Raw genomic sequence first — 17,352 nt, forward strand, 5'->3', positions numbered from 1 at the left:
GATGTGCTTAACCACATCAGTTAAGAAACATTAATACGTATGCTGTAATGTTATTGTTTTAGTTAAATAAAATTGTTTGAATTGTTATTAAGGAAATGATTATTTTTCTCCTTCCAATAAAGTACAGCAGAAAAGTTGTCCAAATACAAACAGTTAACTTATTATCATCATTATCTGTCTATGTATTTCTAATAGTACAACCAAATCAGTATTTTTTGATATAACTGTAAAAACTACTCTGAAAATTTATTATTCCAAAAATGAAACCTTCATCTGGCTGTAAATATTAAGATTATACCAGCAAGAATGAGTCTTTCTATTAAAAAATTATTTACCGTAAATCAAGTCTTACTGACTAGTGATTTAGTTTAATTTGATTTGATTTGATTTAAATCAAATCCACCCTGCAAGTCACAGACCATCAGAGCACCTTGAGACGAGCTACCGTATTTTTTGCTCTATAAGACTCACTTTTCCCCTCCTAAAAAGTAAGGGGAAATGTGTGTGCGTCTTATGGAGCGAATGCAGGCTGCGCAGCTATCCCACAAGCCAGAACAGCAAGAGGGATTGCTGCTTTCACTGCGCAGCGATCCCTCTTGCTGTTCTGGCTTCTGAGAGTCAGAATATTTTTTTTTCTTGTTTTCCTCCTCTAAAAACTAGGTGCGTCTTGTGGTCTGGTGCGTCTTATAGAGCGAAAAATATGGCACATCTCCTCTCCGTTCTAGGAATGTAAATGAACTCAAATCAAGGCCTCTTCCACCACGCTTATGGACATGTCCCCAAATTATGCTCTCAGTGTGAACACATAGCTCCATGGAATCTATGGCTCCATGTTAAGTGACTTTTATTATATTATTTAGTACATTTATATTTCCTTCAATCAAGGAATTCAAGGACCCAGACCTTCTAAGCTTCAGCAAGGTGGATCCAACAGATGTCCTCAACTTTGTCAAGCAGCTTGAGGCAACTGAAAGGGCTGTGGCTGTTCAATTCTCCTGATCAGGCTGTACCCAATTAAGGTTCAAAAAAGTTTCTGTATCTGAGAACAAGTACTCAAATATGCCTATTTCCTCCACCCTCTCGATCCACCTTCTTTTTGTGTCATTTTTTAAAGGCTAAGCCTGAGGGCAGAGACGGCCTTTTTAAAAAAGCAATTTAAAAAAGCAATTTGTAAGTTGATATCTGGGAGTAAACAACCATCAAACATAGCACTTGCTAGTCCTGGTAAGGATCATAGTTGCACTGGTTGTTAATTATATATCAGTATCATTGTGCAGACTTCTAGGATGTACTATTGCAAGTAGCATACACCGGGGTTGTCCAGAAAGGGTAGGTTTGAGAGCTCAAATCTAGCTGCTCATTTAACTATATGATTTGCTTAAAGAACAAATGATAGCTTTCAGTGACTAAAACGTACAGCCCTAATTTAGGACGTCAGCACTGTTTACAGTGAGCTAATGCCAATCTGAGTTATTTAATGATTCTCCGCTCTGTCCAATTTGCATCTAATTCTGCACAGTTACAGATAGGTAGCCGTGTTGGTCTGCCATAGTCAAAATAAAAAAATTCCTTCCAGTAGCACCTTAAAGACCAACTAAGTTAGTTCTTGGTATGAGCTTTCGTGTGCATGCAGTGTATCTGAAGAAGTGTGCATGCACACGAAAGCTCATACCAAGAACTAACTTAGTTGGTCTTTAAGGTGCTACTGGAAGGATTTTTTTTATTTTGACTAATTCTGCACAGATTATTATGCACCAATATACATGCATCAAAGAAAGCACTGCGGACTGCAAGAAGGTGAAATGATGATAATATTCCCATGTTTCAGTTCCCCCCACCACTTTCTGGAAATTCAATGCTGGGACTGTTATCTCCATCCATTATCAGTGAATCACAAATCACAACAATGGTTTATCTTTCTAGGTCAGAAAGATGCACAAACATGCAAGTTCAGGCCTATAATCTCCATGGCGATGATTTCAAAGATATGAAATGATCTGGCAGATTCCTTAGTCACAAACACTCATGATACTTTATGCAGATATGTTCTGTTGTTGCTGACCTTGTTTGGCAGTTGTGCTCGGTACGAGTCTCCTCCACAACAAACAAGATGTGAGCCCAACAAGTGAAATGTGATATTGCACAACCATTAGAGACTTTTAGAAACTGGGGAAGAAGAGTCCCCGACTGGAGAGGCCCATTTATTAGCTCAATTATTCCACATTGATCTAGCCGTACATCAAAGCTGCATGCATTGCTGGTGGGGATGTGTTGGTAAGGAAACCCAGCTCACATGCAAACCAAACAGGCAATCACATTAAACGGGAGTGAATGAATGGCAAAAGGGAGACTTCACTGGGATGTGAATGCAGTTCCTTGTGGACAAATATTTCAGCTTCTGTTATTCAAGTGTGGGGCTTATCACAGGGCTGGCCTATAGCAGTTCAAGAAACCTGCAACTCTGACCTAATTTTCAACAGAAACTGACACTGAGAATTGTTTTGTATTAAAAATAAAAATCTGCTCCTGTAACAATAAATGATGCCGAATTATGTGCTTGCTTTTTAAATCACTTGCAAAATGCAAACCTGGTTATGCATAGGTAGGGTTGCCTTTTTTCAAAAAGTGAAAAGTTGTTGACCTTTTTTTTTTTTTTTTTGATATTTCGCCAAATTCTGCACGGACACGGCTTGCAGCTACAGTATTCCGGATGTGTCAGGGAAATTGTCATGTTCTGTGTTCAGGATCTAAAGAGCTACAGGTTAAGGCTGCTCCTTCTGAAAAGCAGACCTCCAGGCCACATCACAAGCCACTTTTGAAGTTCCCTCGGTTTCAAAATCAGCTTGCCATGTGGTACTGCAGGCTGCTTGTCGAAAGCAGGAATCAAATGTCCGCAGAACTAGAAGCATGATTATTCAGACATGCACAGTTCTACTACTGTTCCATAATAGTAACTGGACTTGTTGCAACTATTGGCAGCAATGATTTAAAAATGGAAAAAGAGAGCTAATAGTGGCCACCAAGATACCAATGGCTAGATTACTTAAATATGTGGGAGAGAATCACTGTTGTAATAATGGGTGTAGGCGTTGAGTTGTTGTGCCTTGATAGAAATACTAACTAATGCATAAAGACAGGGTCCCTTCCAACTCTAGAATTGTATGATATGAAGTTGAAACAAAAGAACTAACTTACACCTTCTGAATATAAAAAGTGCTGATAAGAGAAGCATCAGTCCAAAATGAGTAACCGCGCGCTGAATTTCAAACTCCTACATTTCAGGAATGGATGAACACAGCAAGTGTTATCCAACAACGATCTAAATCCTATGGGAATGAGCTCACGCAACCTAATAAGATCCAGGTTGTTGTTTTCTAACTTTGCTAGCAATAAGATCTCCTGCAAGGTTGGCACAAGGCAAGGCGTGTGAAGTGATACTCCAAGTTCTGCTCTATTTAGGCTGAGGCCTGAATACAATCCTCATTCATACAAGTGGTGGCTGGCTAGGCATACCAATGACTATGTTGCTTGGTATGGAACCTCCATGCTTAAGTGACGGCATGGCAGTGAATCCAAGACGTCCAGGGGAAGAAAGTAACAGAATGCGTCCATGTCTTTGCACCCTGTTCGTGGGCTTCGCTAAGGCATCTAACTGGTCACTATGGGAAGTAGGATGCTGAAAAAGATGGACCTTTGGTCTCATCCTGCGGGGCTCCTAATGAGTGTGGATCACTATAGACATTCCAGCAGGATCCTGACTGAGTGAACAGTTTGGTACTCGGAGACAAATAGGAGTGTGATTAGTCCATCCATCAAGGCAAGGCAACTGGCCGGTCTGCACCTAACTGGACCAGCCCAAGTGGCTGGAATGAAAAGTTGCATTTTGAAGGAAAATGGGGTTATATGTTAACACTGAACACGCATTATGGATGAATTGCCCCCACAGGATCTCACTGGGCCTTGGGGAGCACTTGTAAATGGTGACCCATTTTCAATATTCCTAAATTAGCTTGCAAACCTTTTCCTTTCATGCCCATCAGAGTCTTGCTTCTCTAGCATTTTGCAATGGCCTGAAAGGGCAATAAAACTTTGGCTGCAACTGTAGTGTCGTGTCTGTTCACATCCCCTAAGATAAGGAAGACATTGACTTTTCATGATCTGTCTTGCTGCCAGGCAAAGGTTAGCAGGTTTAATTATACCTTATGCCAATTATTGATTACAAGGGCAAACATTTAAGAAAGACTATTTAAAGCAAGACTATCACAATTAGCGATCCCTTTATAAGACACCCTAACTTACGGAAAGACTGTACGGTCATTGCAAAGGTCGACAAGACAGATTAGATTTGTAAATGGGAAGAATCAAGGGACAGTTGTGCCTATTGCTCCTGGATTCTTGTATCAGATACCTGTGGTCTCCCCTTTGCTTCTCTTGATTGCTCAGATGCTCTAATGTTATAGCAGTCCTGGATATCAAATCTATCCTACAGATCTGCCATTGTTCTGATGTTATGAAGAAACTTTCTGGCTTAGGCTCGAGGCAAGTTAATGCTCAAGAGCCCCTGAGAACCTGAATGCCAACACAGAAAAGCAACCTATGCAGAAGTGAACCTCTGTGCATCGAAACTTCAACATTAAGGCTCATTTGTGTGGCAGGCCCAGGAACTGTACACCTGCGTACTTCAATGGTGCACCGTGCTGCTCAGATTCTGGAAACCAGATGTGCCATTCTAACGCTTCAAAATCCTGCAGTTGCCATTCAGATGGCGCTTGCCCAAGGAGGACAGAAGGCAGGCAGTTATTTGCCTAGCTCCCTGAGCCAAGCATGACAACAGCACCCAGTGTGTACTATGCTGCATAGGCCAGGGAGTGGCATGCCTTTAGAGCTTGACGAATAGGGAATTATCTCAGAGATGCTATCTTTCAGCATCTAATATTGCAGGTATCATCCATGGGTGTACGTTCTCAGATTACAAGAGGCCCTTTGTGTGCCCCTTGTTACCAGCTTGAAATGTGAGAGTTCTTTCATCATGGCCCATTGCCTCATAATGGAGAGAGAGTGAGCAAGATGCGACTTGCTTCTAGTCTCATGATATTGACAACATCTCTCTTTACCAGCCTGTATGGATGCATGCAGTAACTCTCCGGACCCAGAATTTGTGCTCTTTTGGGGATCAGCAGCTATGGGATGCGTCTTAACTGCTGTAGGATTTCAGTATGATGATTACATGAGGCTTCCCTTTCCTAAAATTACCCGTATTCTAATAGATAAATGTCAAATTCCATATGGAAACAGGGAAGGCTTACCTCAAGAGTCATCACCAAACCAAAGCCACTTACCCATACCTCAACAGCTGTGTGGCCAATCATTTGGTGGCTGTGTCACAAGCCAAGGCCACAAGGAGAAACTACAGTGTCATTCACTGCAGGGGGTTGGAATAGGGTCCCTTCTAACTCTCCAGTTCTGTGATTAATGCACAACCTTTAGTACATATGTACAGTGGTACCTTGGTTCTCAAACTTAATCCGTTCTGGAAGTCCGTTCCAAAACCAAAGCGTTTCTAAACCAAGGTGTGCTTTCCCATAGAAAGTAATGCAAAATGGATTAATCCGTTCCAGACTTTTAAAAACAACCCCTAAAACAGCAATTTAACATGAATTTTACTATCTAACGAGACCACTGATCCATAAAATGAAAGCAATAAACAATGTACTGCAGTCATGAAATCAATCAATCAATCAGTAGCTGAACAGGGTTCCACATAGTCACAAAAACAAAAAAAGAGCGCCACAATAACAAAAACGCAAAATAAATAGCAAAAACAGACAGACCTCAGTGTAACACTCAAAACAGAAGTGTGGCACTCAAATCGGAAGCGTAACACTCAAAACGGAGCACGTTCGGCTTCCGAAAAACGTTTGCAAACCACAACACTTACTTCTGGGTTTGCAATGTTTGGGTTCCAAGCTGTTTGAGCACGAAGGTGTTTGAGAACCAAGGTACCACTGTACTACATATCTTGCTGTGGTGTGGCTTTGTCTCTAGGCTACTGAGCTTTCAGGTAGACAGCAGTGCAGAACAGACACAAAAGCCAAGACATGAGTTCAGACATCCCTGTACGACAGCTCCTTATCACTGTTGGCCCCTTATTCTCATCCAGGGATGTCACCAACCCTTTGCTAAGTGTGCCATTTGTTACACCTCCGCTGCAAGCTGGATTTGCGTGCCAAAGACCACTGCAATCCAGAAGAGGCCAAGGACTCGAGTTTGATTTTAAAAGCAGTTTAAGTTTATTCAACTCTGCCTGCATTACTCAGGTTATTTTCCATTTCCAATTCACTACTTGCAAAAAAAAGATTTCTGCAAAACACAAAGACTTTACCCAGACTGCTGCAAGCAAAATGAGCAAGTTCATGAAGAAAAACTGTATTTGCATAAATTATACTGATTTGCATAACTCATTGCATGTCTGAATTGACCGGGCACAAAAAATGTCTCCCATCTACAGGAAAGGGCAGCTCCATGTGTCAGTTGCGACCAGCTATATACATTCAATTTTAATTTGATTGTTTGCAGTTTAGTATGTTTGGTGTGAGATGCACCTCTTTTGAATATGACCAAAGTGAGCAGCAAGAAAAAAAATATCTGAACAAAATTGAATGAACCAACGCATGCTTATGAGCTTATATAAATGGCCACGGGATAGTTGCTCATAGAGGCTGGCAATTAAGGGCTCTCCTTTCATGCATTACAAAAGAAAACTAATTATCAGTTACTCTGCGCTGGAAAGACAGCGAAGGTCTGAAAAATACAAACCCGGTAATTTTTATTAAACGTCTAAGCATTCTCAGACAACATTATTGCAAGCGACCCATTGGGTGGCCATTTTTTACCTGTCATTCAAGCAGTCTAGGCATTAACACAGCTGGCTTCCCTTCCTCAAGCAGAGCAAATGAAGAGGCACAGTAAAGAGTTTTACCCAGGCAACGTCTATAGTGATGAGACCGACAAACCTCAGGGCATCTTAAATGCAAAAGGAGGAAACAATCAGTGCATTGTGACAATCAATATAGGGCTCACGACAACTTAAGGCAACCCAGTACTCCCCACTACCATCCACTCCAGATGTTTGACTTCTTCCTTCTTAGTAGTAGTAGTAGTAATATTGTGTGCTGTCATAAAATTAAGATGCGGTCCCAAAGTATCCACCCAGAGAAGGATACCAATTGCATCTCCACATGACCTCCACCGTGAGCTTTGCCTCCCTCCCATCATCATCATAATAATGTCAGTCTTATCAGTCTTATCTAGATGTGGTTTTCTGCATTGGATAAAGTGGGATCATTCAATTGCTTCCAATCCAGTACAGTTACCAACTGTTGAAGGAAGCCCAATGCGCCAGTGCTAGGACTTGCTGTTCTCGAGACATTGCCTCCTTCCAACAGGAAAAAGACCACCTCCCAGGCCAATAATTCATGCAGTGACACAAACAGATGGACTCTTCTGGAGGCAGTGAATTGCTAGACACTCTTTAAAATTATTTTGGGGTGTAGAGTAGAAATGTGGCTTTTATTCCAATTCAAAAAAACACACAACAATGCACCTCAGCTATTGGAAGTATGTGTCTCAGTATCTCTGTGTGGAAACACTCACAGAGAACTCAAAAAAGTAAACAGGCTGTAAAAAGCCCCAGAGGCAAATTCTGTAAGTGGCGAATGTGTGTGCTTTGAAGATGGGTAATTGTGATTCTTCCAAAGCTTTAGTCTGGCAATGCTGATGTTAATTCCACCAAATTGAAAGAGAACGGGGCCTGTGTCAAAAGCTAAGATTGTAGTAGGAAGGCAAACACGTGTTTGACTTTTACACACACATATATAAGCTACACTGTAAGAGGATAAATAAAAAAATTCCTTCCAGTAGCACCTTAAAGACCAACTAAGTTAGTTCTTGGTATGAGCTTTCGTGTGCATGCACACTTCTTCAGATACACTGAAACAGAAGTTGCCAGATCCTTCTATATAGTGAGAAGGTGGGGAGGGGTGTTACTCAGAAGGGTGGTGGGAATGGGAGATAGGCAGATAGCTGAGAGAGCCTCTTGACGACTCTTAACGACTGTAATAGGTCTTACAGGAAAAGGCAAGGGGTGGGAAGGTGAGAAATGGTTTAGTTATGTATAGTGAGATAAGAATCCAATGTCTTTGTTCAGCCCAGGTCTTTTCATGGTTTTAAGTTTGGTAATGAGTTGTAATTCAGCAGCTTCTCTTCCCAGTCTATTTCTGAAATTCCTTTGTAGTAAAACAGCTACTTTGAGATCTTGTATAGAATGTCCTGGGAGATTGAAGTGTTCTCCTACTGGTTTCTCTGTTCTGTGATTCTTGATGTCAGATTTATGTCCGTTTATTCTTTGGCGTAAGGTTTGGCCTGTTTGTCCAATATAGAGAGCTGAAGGACACTGTTGGCATTTGATGGCATACACAATGTTAGACGATGAGCAATTAAATAGTCCCGAGATGGTATGTGTGATGTTGTTGGGGCCAGTAATGGTGTTGTCCGGGTGTATGTGGCAGCAAAGTTGGCATCTGGGTTTATTGCAGGCTCTGGTGCCAGTGTCTGTGTTAAGTCTGGTTGTAGTATTATTGTGGGTTAGGAGTTGTTTAAGATTGGGTGGCTGTCTGTAGGCAATGAAAGGTCTTCCTCCCAGAGCTTGAGAAAGAGAACTGTCATTGTCCAGGAGAGGTTGTAGATCTCTGATGATGCGTTGTACTGTTTTAACTTGGGAGCTGTATGTGATGACTAGAGGTGTTCTGTTATTTTCTTTTTTGGGTCTGTCTTGCAGCAAGTTCTCTCTGGGTATCAGTCTGGCTCTGTTGATCTGTTGTCTAACTTCATCTGCTGGGTATTTTAGTTCTGAGAAGGTTTGCTGTAGATCCCTTAGGTGAGAGTCTCTGTCTGTAGAATTGGAACAGATGCGGCTGTAACGTAGTGCCTGGCTATATACAATGGACTGTTTGGTATGTTTGGGATGGTAGCTAGAGGCATGTAGATTACAGCCGCATCTGTTCCAATTCTACAGACAGAGCCTGCAATAAACCCAGAGCCTGCAATAAACCCAGATGCCAACTTTGCTGCCACATACACCCAGACAACACCATTACTGGCCCCAACAACATCACACATACCATCTCGGGACTATTTAATTGCTCATCGTCTAACATTGTGTATGCCATCAAATGCCAACAGTGTCCTTCAGCTCTCTATATTGGACAAACAGGCCAAACCTTACGCCAAAGAATAAACGGACATAAATCTGACATCAAGAATCACAGAACAGAGAAACCAGTAGGAGAACACTTCAATCTCCCAGGACATTCTATACAAGATCTCAAAGTAGCTGTTTTACTACAAAGGAATTTCAGAAATAGACTGGGAAGAGAAGCTGCTGAATTACAACTCATTACCAAACTTAAAACCATGAAAAGACCTGGGCTGAACAAAGACATTGGATTCTTATCTCACTATACATAACTAAACCATTTCTCACCTTCCCACCCCTTGCCTTTTCCTGTAAGACCTATTACAGTCGTTAAGAGTCGTCAAGAGGCTCTCTCAGCTATCTGCCTATCTCCCATTCCCACCACCCTTCTGAGTAACACCCCTCCCCACCTTCTCACTATATAGAAGGATCTGGCAACTTCTGTTTCAGTGTATCTGAAGAAGTGTGCATGCACACGAAAGCTCATACCAAGAACTAACTTAGTTGGTCTTTAAGGTGCTACTGGAAGGAATTTTTTTATTTTGACTATGGCAGACCAACACGGCTACCTATCTACTACTGTAAGAGGATAAGCATTGTGGGAGTTTTGTGGGCACTTACCAGCCTCTTAAAGATTATTTGCTACAGATAACATCTAGCAAAAAAAGCAGCCAGTGATACTGTGAATAACTTAAGTCATCAATCCAATTTGTCCAAATTCACTGTGAAATATGCATAAAACCCAGTTCTGGCAAAAAAGATACGCGGCAAACCAAAATAGCTTCCTTTTTCAGATGCAGGGCTTCACACAATAAGACAAGATGGCTGCTTGTTCCACCAACTGGAATGCTGTTAGCAAATGCACCTACTGAATAAATTCTCTGGGCATTTGTTGGCCGATATAAACATTTTCAGAAGCTGCAGTTCCTTCATTTTGAAAGAGCAGCATCTATTTCCCATGTCAGAGCTGCCTTTAACCTCCTTTCTGCACAGCATTCAAACAAACAGCGAGGTTGGTCTTCAATATCTTACACTGAGAAGCAAGCTTAATGTGGGTGTTTGTCTGCCCCTTTAAAGCTACAAAAAATATGAGTGGAAAAAGCTGCATTTGCAGCCTGGCACTCGCCAAAGCAAGCCTCAAGAGGAGAGGCCGAATCGAAACATTCCAGGCAAAAATCCTCTCAGCTGTGGCTGAGCCTTTCTGCACAGGAGTGCCAGCAATTCTTTCCTGTATTCAGTTTTCAATCTGCGGGAGTGCCAGCTTGAAGCATTTCATCCACACAAGTAAAATATTCTACCTTGCTTACTAAACAGAAGGATGACTCCAACTGCATATAGGCCTATGCGGGCATAAGTCACAGTTACCCTAAGCACAACTTCAAAGGAACTTGGGAGAAGGAGAAGGAGACAGATGTTTAGTGGTTCTATTTTGCATAAGGAAATATTATTATATTTGCATACCACCCTTCATCCAAAGATCACAGAGCAGTCTGCGACATAAGAATGCAAAATGAGAACACAAATGCATTTTAAAAAGTAAATAAAAATACAGTGGATGCTCATGTTGTGAACGTGGGATACGGGTGGTGCTGTGGGTTAAACCACAGAGCCTAGGACTTGCCGATCAGAAGGTCGGCGGTTCGAATCTCCATAATGGGGTGAGCTCCCGTTGCTCGGTCCCTTCTCCTGCCAACCTAGCAGTTCAAAAGCACATCAAAGTGCAAGTAGATAAATAGGTACCACTCTGGCAGGAAGGTAAACGGCGTTTCCGTGCGCTGCTCTGGTTCGCCAGAAGCGGCTTAGTCATGCTGACCACATGACCTGGAAGCTGTACGCCAGCTCCCTCGGCCAATAAAGCGAGATGAGCACCACAACCCCAGAGTTGGTCACGACTGGACCTAATGGTCAGGGGTCCCTTTACCTTTAAGGTGACTCAAGTAATGTAATATTGCTAATGCTTGCTTATGCATAGTAAAGAGGTTAAGCTACAAGTGCATGGCCTTGAAGCCTAAACAAAGGTGATGCAGGGAGTGGAGAAGGTAGGTAGGAGGTGGTCTTGGCCCTTGCTGAAAAATACAGGGGGGTCAAATAGCATCTCAAGCAAAATCTAGCAGGCCCAGGGGCAGTGAGTGCAACAGGGAGAGAGCAATACTACAGGAGATTCCAGAAAATGCCACTCGCAGAGAGACTATCCCCTGTAGACAGAGTCCTATAGAACCACTTTTGTGTGTTCTTTTGCACTGCCCCTTGTATCAGATAATTCAATCTAAATTCATTCATCAGGGAGTGCCAGTAAGACGAATTGCAAGGTAGGCTTCCTAATGTTTACTTGGGGCGGGAATAAGATGGCAATAGCAGCCAGGTTTCTGCAACATGCAATGGGGATTCGTGAATGTTATACAACAGTATTTTCATCATTAGATGCAGACTTTGCCGAGCGATTTTATTCTACTGAACCTTTCGGAATCTTGTCTATATGCCAATGAAGGTTTGAGATTTGAGTCTGAGATTGTAAACCGCCCTCTGCTAGCTGGGAGAGACTGCAACAGGGAATAGGGGCAGGGAGATTTGGTTCGGGGGACATGCATCCTGCAATATGTGGCAACTGGGGCCAATCTCCCCTTTCTGAGTGAAATTTTCATAGATCCTAGTCTGGCTATTTTCTGTTTTGAGCGACGTTATTTTACAAGCAAGCTTCGTTGTGGGTTCCTACTATTGCCTTGTTTTTTCCCAGTTGGCTGCACATATTTCCATGGGCTTAAGAATATCAACCGCGTTCACTGGCAAGCCTTTCATATTTAGTCCTGGCAATGTATGGAGCCCACGAAGCAGACACAGAGAAAGTTAATCTCAAATATAAAAACTTCTCAACTTGCTCTACTGAACTGCCATATTTAATTCTCAGGTATATTTGTCAAGAGTGCCAGGGTGGAAAACCATTATTATTTTTTCTCTCTCAATAACTGTAAGCATTCCTCTTGCCAATAACTTCTGGAATAGCACCCCTTCCAGCCCCTGATTTTTATCTTGCACTATAATAATAATATAATAATTTCTTATTTATACCCCGCCCATCTGGCTGAGTTTCCCCAGCCACTCTGGGCGGCTCCCAATCAAATGTTAAAAACAGTACAGCGTTACATATTAAAAACTTCCCTGAACAGGGCTGCCTTAAGATGTCTTCTGAATGTCAGGTAGAGAGTCACCACAGAGCCACTTCAGTGGCCCCTGATTAATTTGGGCTTCCAATTCTGACAACCAGCATAGAATCCAGCACTCTGTGCCCAATGGCAAGGTGGTCTAAACCACTGAGCCTAGGGCTTGCCAATCGGAAGGTTGGTGGTTCGAATCCCTGTGACAGAGTGAGCTCCCGTTGCTCGGTCCCTGCTCCTGCCAACCTAACAATTCGAAAGCACACTAGTGCAAGTAGATAAATAGGTACTGCTGTGGGGGGAAGGTAAACAACATTTCCATGCGCTGCTCTGGTTTTGGTGTTCTGTTGCGCCAGAAGCGGCTTAGTCATGCTGACAACATGACCCAGAAAATTGTCTGCAGACAAACACCGGCTCCCTTGACCTGTAAAGCGAGATGAGTGCCGCAACCCCAGAGTCGTCTGCAACTGAACTTAACAGTCAGGGATCCTTTACCTTTTTAAAAAAGTCTTTATAGGCAAGTCCGGAATGTATTTAGGGGCGTGCTTGAAGAGCACTCTGAAGCTCTGAGCTTCAAAGAAGCAATCTTCACTCTGGGACCCAACTCAACGTTTTCTGATCCTGCAGCACAAACACCGTCGTTGGTTGCGATTTTTGCTGCATCCCGCCCCCAAAAGTGCGCCAAACACCACAGGCCCTGTTTCTGTTGCCTTTTAATAGCTGCATCAACACAGGCATTGCTGCTGCGTAATTGGTGTTTGCTGATGCAAAGTGGAGGAGCAAAGCTGCCGCTGTTGTCCGAATTAACAACTTCCTGTATTGCCTTGTTTGAAATGTAAAGGCAACTGGTGCCAAGCACCGTTGACTTTCCCCAATGCAGTGCTGAGCCGTGAGTAGCATGCAGCTAACCTTGGCTTATGGCATCTTTCATCGTATGCCACATCTCCATAAGGCCAGTGCTGGGTGAGCAGATGCTCCCACTGAATGGCGACTAGCTCAACCACTTACAACAGGGATGACCAAACTTGGCCCTCCCGATGTTTTGGGGCTACAATTCCCATCATCCCTGACCCCTGGTCCTGTTAGCTAGGGATGATGGGTGTTGTAGTCCCCGAAACAGCTGGAGGGCCAAGTTTGGCCAACACTGACATACGAGGTATTATGATAAAACACTCTGGGGGATGTTGCCAATGCCTTGGAGATCCAAAGATCCTGGTTATAATTGAATAATTCAACCTTAGTTATGTACTCATCTCCAAGCCTCCCCAAAGCATTCTGCTGCAATAATGAAACAGTGATAACTCACGTGCCACATTAAACCATTGCCCTCCCTTGCTCCTACCATGCTATAGACCAGGGGTCAGGAAACATTTTCAGCAGGGGGCCGGTCCACTGTTCCTCAGTCCTTGTGGGGGGCTGGACTATATTTGGCAGGGGTGGGGGGAATGAATGAATTCCTATGCCCCACAAATAACCCAGAGATGCATTTTAAATAAAAGGACACATTCTACTCATGTAAAAACACGCTGATTCCCGGACCGCCCGCGGGCCGGATTGAGAAGGCAAATGGGCCAGATCCGGGCCCCGGGCCTTAGTTTGCCTACCCATGCTATAGATGAACCAAGCCGGGGTTTGGCTTGTTATGTTATGTGATCCTGGGCTCAAGGGGTAAGCCCCAAATGAATCTCGGCTGCGGCCTGTAGTTGGTGTGGAGGAAAGCAAACCAAAAGTCCGACTTCTCTGTGATTTACCTGCAGTGGAGCTGGCGGGAGCAGGAGAGGAGCACTCTGGGAACTTTTGAGCAGCTTGCACCAACATCCTGCTCATTCACATTACTTATCAAAATTTATACTGCTTTATTGTAAAGAAGCCTCCAAGCAGTTTACAAAAAAAGCACACAATAATAAATACATTACACCACAGTTCAAGTTATGGTTAGTGAGACTTGTGAACCAGGGTGATATCGGAAACTCAAGCATGGCATTCATCAATCATTTGATACCGCTAGACATACCCAGGCTGGAGTTAAGGTTTCCGCAGAGGGGGAAAATATGCAAGGACGTTTCATACCTTCTTCTGTAATTTATAATGGGGAGGCAGCCACAGCTGTCTGGCAAAGCACATGTTTTGCACACAGAGTTCCTGTTTCAGTCTCTGGCACCTCCAGATAAAGCATCAGAGACTTCTTCCCAAGATACTACAGTAAAACCACCACTTGGGCTGACTGATCTATGTGTATTATATAAGTTCCCGGCCCTTCCTCTTTCCAGTCACAAAGAACTTCAGACGTATCTTTAGGTATCGTATTTAACTATATTCCTTTACTTGGGAGTCTGCTTTCAAATTTGCTGTTGATCCTGAACTATGACTGGGAACCAGATCTCTGAACACGCAAACTGGCTGAAGAGGAGGCACCTGTTCTTAACTTACCGTATTTTTTGCAACCATAACACTCACTTTTTTCCTCCTAGAAAGTAAGGGGAAATGTCTGTGCGTGTTATGGAGGGAATGCCTACGGGTGGCATGCCTACGGATTTTCCTCCTCTAAAAACTATGTGCGTGTTATGGTCGGGTACGTGTTATAGAGCGAAAAATACGGTAATTTCATCTGTAGCCAATCACAGCTTTTGGGGTTGGGGGGGGGGTTAAAGGGTTGGGCTCCTGAGTTACAACTCATACCTCAGGTTAAGTACTTAATTCGTTCCAGAGGTCCGTACTTAATCTGAAACTGTTCTTAACCTGAAGCACCACTTTAGCTAATGGGGCCTCCTGCTGCCGCCGTGCCGCCGTAGCCCGATTTCTGTTCTTATCCTGAAGCAGTTCTTTTTTTTTTGTAGGGGAAAGCGTGAACGCAGTCCCCCCACTACCACAAATTATGCAGTCGAGTTTCCCACATTTGGGGAAATCGCAGGGGTCAGCACACCCGAAGTGCAATGGATGAACCTCACCCTGGGAAAACCACCTTTGTGATCATGGTATCTCCCCTGCCAGGTAAGTATCTGAAGCAAAGTTCTTAACCTGAAGCACTATTTCTGGGTTAGCGGAGTGTGTAACCTGAAGCGTATGTAACCTGAAGCGTATGTAACCCGAGGTACCACTGTACCTTCAAAAATGTCTCAGCTTTACATTTTAACCAACTGGGGCTGCATGGCTCTGTGCACAAAATATATATATTAGGGCCCCATAACATTTTCCTTTCCTCCATTAACTAGGTTAATTATAAGAGTGTTAATCTTGAGGCACTATGTATCTCAATACATGATATGAAAGGACGACTGAGGACGAGATGGCTGGACAGAGTTATCGAAGCTACAAACATGAGTTTGATGGGAGGCAGTGGAAGACAGGAGTGCCTGGCTAGCTCTGGTCCATGGGGTCACGAAGAGTTGGACACGACTAAATGACTAAACAACAACAAATTTTGGTTTTACAGACAGGCAAAGGATTAAAGACTAGTTCTGGATGTCCTGGGAGGAGATAATACTGTGTTTTCGACAGTGAAAAGCCCTTTTTCAAGGATTCCAGCCAATCGTCTGGGGTCACTAATTCTATGCCATTCTAGGCCATCATGTTTTATTGCTAGCAGATCCTCACATTCTTAAAATGTTTGCTTTCCTGAGAGAGGAAGGAAAGAAACTAAAGATTATATCAAGACGAAGCCTGGCTTATTTTGCTTTCTCATTCGAAAGGTGCGTGACTCCAATGCCCCTTTCTCTGTTTTGAAAAATCAAGTTTTGACTTCACCACTCAAAATCATGAATTAAACCCAGCGCCCGGTGGTAGGTCACAAGATTATGACTTCAGAAACAGTCCCTTGAAGCAGCCAGCTTCCACCAGCTCCTCCAATATGCCTGACAGCTCAACTATCCCCCACCACAAAGGAAATTCCACATCACTTATGATACCTTAACAATGGATTTGGCTGAATCAGATCTAGGAACCACTCAGTCCCTAAGCATTCTGCTTTCAACCATGGCCTGGCCAATGGCTGCAGGAAACACAGAAGCTGGGCACCATGCCCCTCTGCCCTGCTTGCCTCCAGTGCCTGATATTCAAAGTTACTTGGTCCCTGAACTCTTGTCCCTGGGCATGGATGGTCCCCCATTTAGTTAAAAAGGCTAACAGTGGTTGATGCAACCTTGGCCTACCCCAATCAAATGCGATTGACAACCATGGATTTGAGGCGCTTGTTAGTTCTTCAATCCTGTTGAGCGGAGGAGTTAGTTGTCTGACTTTTCTGCTTTTAAAAGAGGGATGGGAAGCCTGTGGTCTTCTATAGGTTGTTGGACTTCCGATGTCCATCAGCCTCAAACAATATGTCACTGTAGTCACTGTACTGTATTACTGTAGTCAAGCAATATATGGAGGGCCACAGGTTCCTCATACCTGTTTTAAAAGATGTTTCCTATGGCCAAAGTTCCAGATTTTTCAATTTTTTTTAAATCACTCAAGCACATTTCTATGCTTTTAGGCAGCAAGAAACGAAGACCTAACCATTCTGTCCATGGAGGACAGTACTATAACTACCACAACAATATCATCAGGCAAGAGATCTACATGACCCGGATAAGAGATGGGGTTGCACAATCAGCTGGCATCAATATTCCACCTTCCCATCCCATGATGCTATCCATCACTAGCAGGGGAAGTATTTTCTGAAGAAAGACTCCTTTTGCAATGCCAGCTGCATGCTTTGTCCCCATCTCATTAAGTGTAAAGAGGAAATGGTGTCGGCTGATACTTGTTTTTAAATTCTTGCATGCATACGCTAAGGAAATATATTACATTTATCTAAAAGAGGTGTCAGCAAACTTTTTTTAGCAGGGGCCTGTCCGGTCCACTGTCCCTCAGACCTTGTGGGGGGGGCCGGACTATATTTTTTGGGGGGACATGAACATATTCCTGACCTGACAGTTAAGTCCAGTAGCGGATGACTCTGGGGTTGCG

The 17,352-nt window shown here is 43.3% G+C and overlaps 1 protein-coding gene across 11 annotated transcripts in view; it reads right to left on the minus strand.

The window, feature by feature from the left end:
- SLC45A4 (solute carrier family 45 member 4) overlaps window positions 1-17,352 on the minus strand; it is a 133,452-nt gene that overhangs the window by 36,613 nt on the left and 79,487 nt on the right. For 7 of the 11 annotated variants that reach the window (XM_081204574.1, XM_081204570.1, XM_081204573.1 and 4 more), the window contains one exon: window positions 6,894-7,023. The exons of the other annotated variants lie outside the window; for them this stretch is intronic. The gene's annotated coding sequence lies outside the window, so the exon portion shown is untranslated. The remainder of the gene's footprint in view (window positions 1-6,893; window positions 7,024-17,352) is intronic. 11 annotated transcript variants of the gene reach the window in all.

Source organism: Podarcis bocagei (assembly GCF_964188305.1).
Source record: "Podarcis bocagei genome assembly, chromosome: 8".
Lineage (NCBI taxonomy): Eukaryota > Metazoa > Chordata > Lepidosauria > Squamata > Lacertidae > Podarcis > Podarcis bocagei.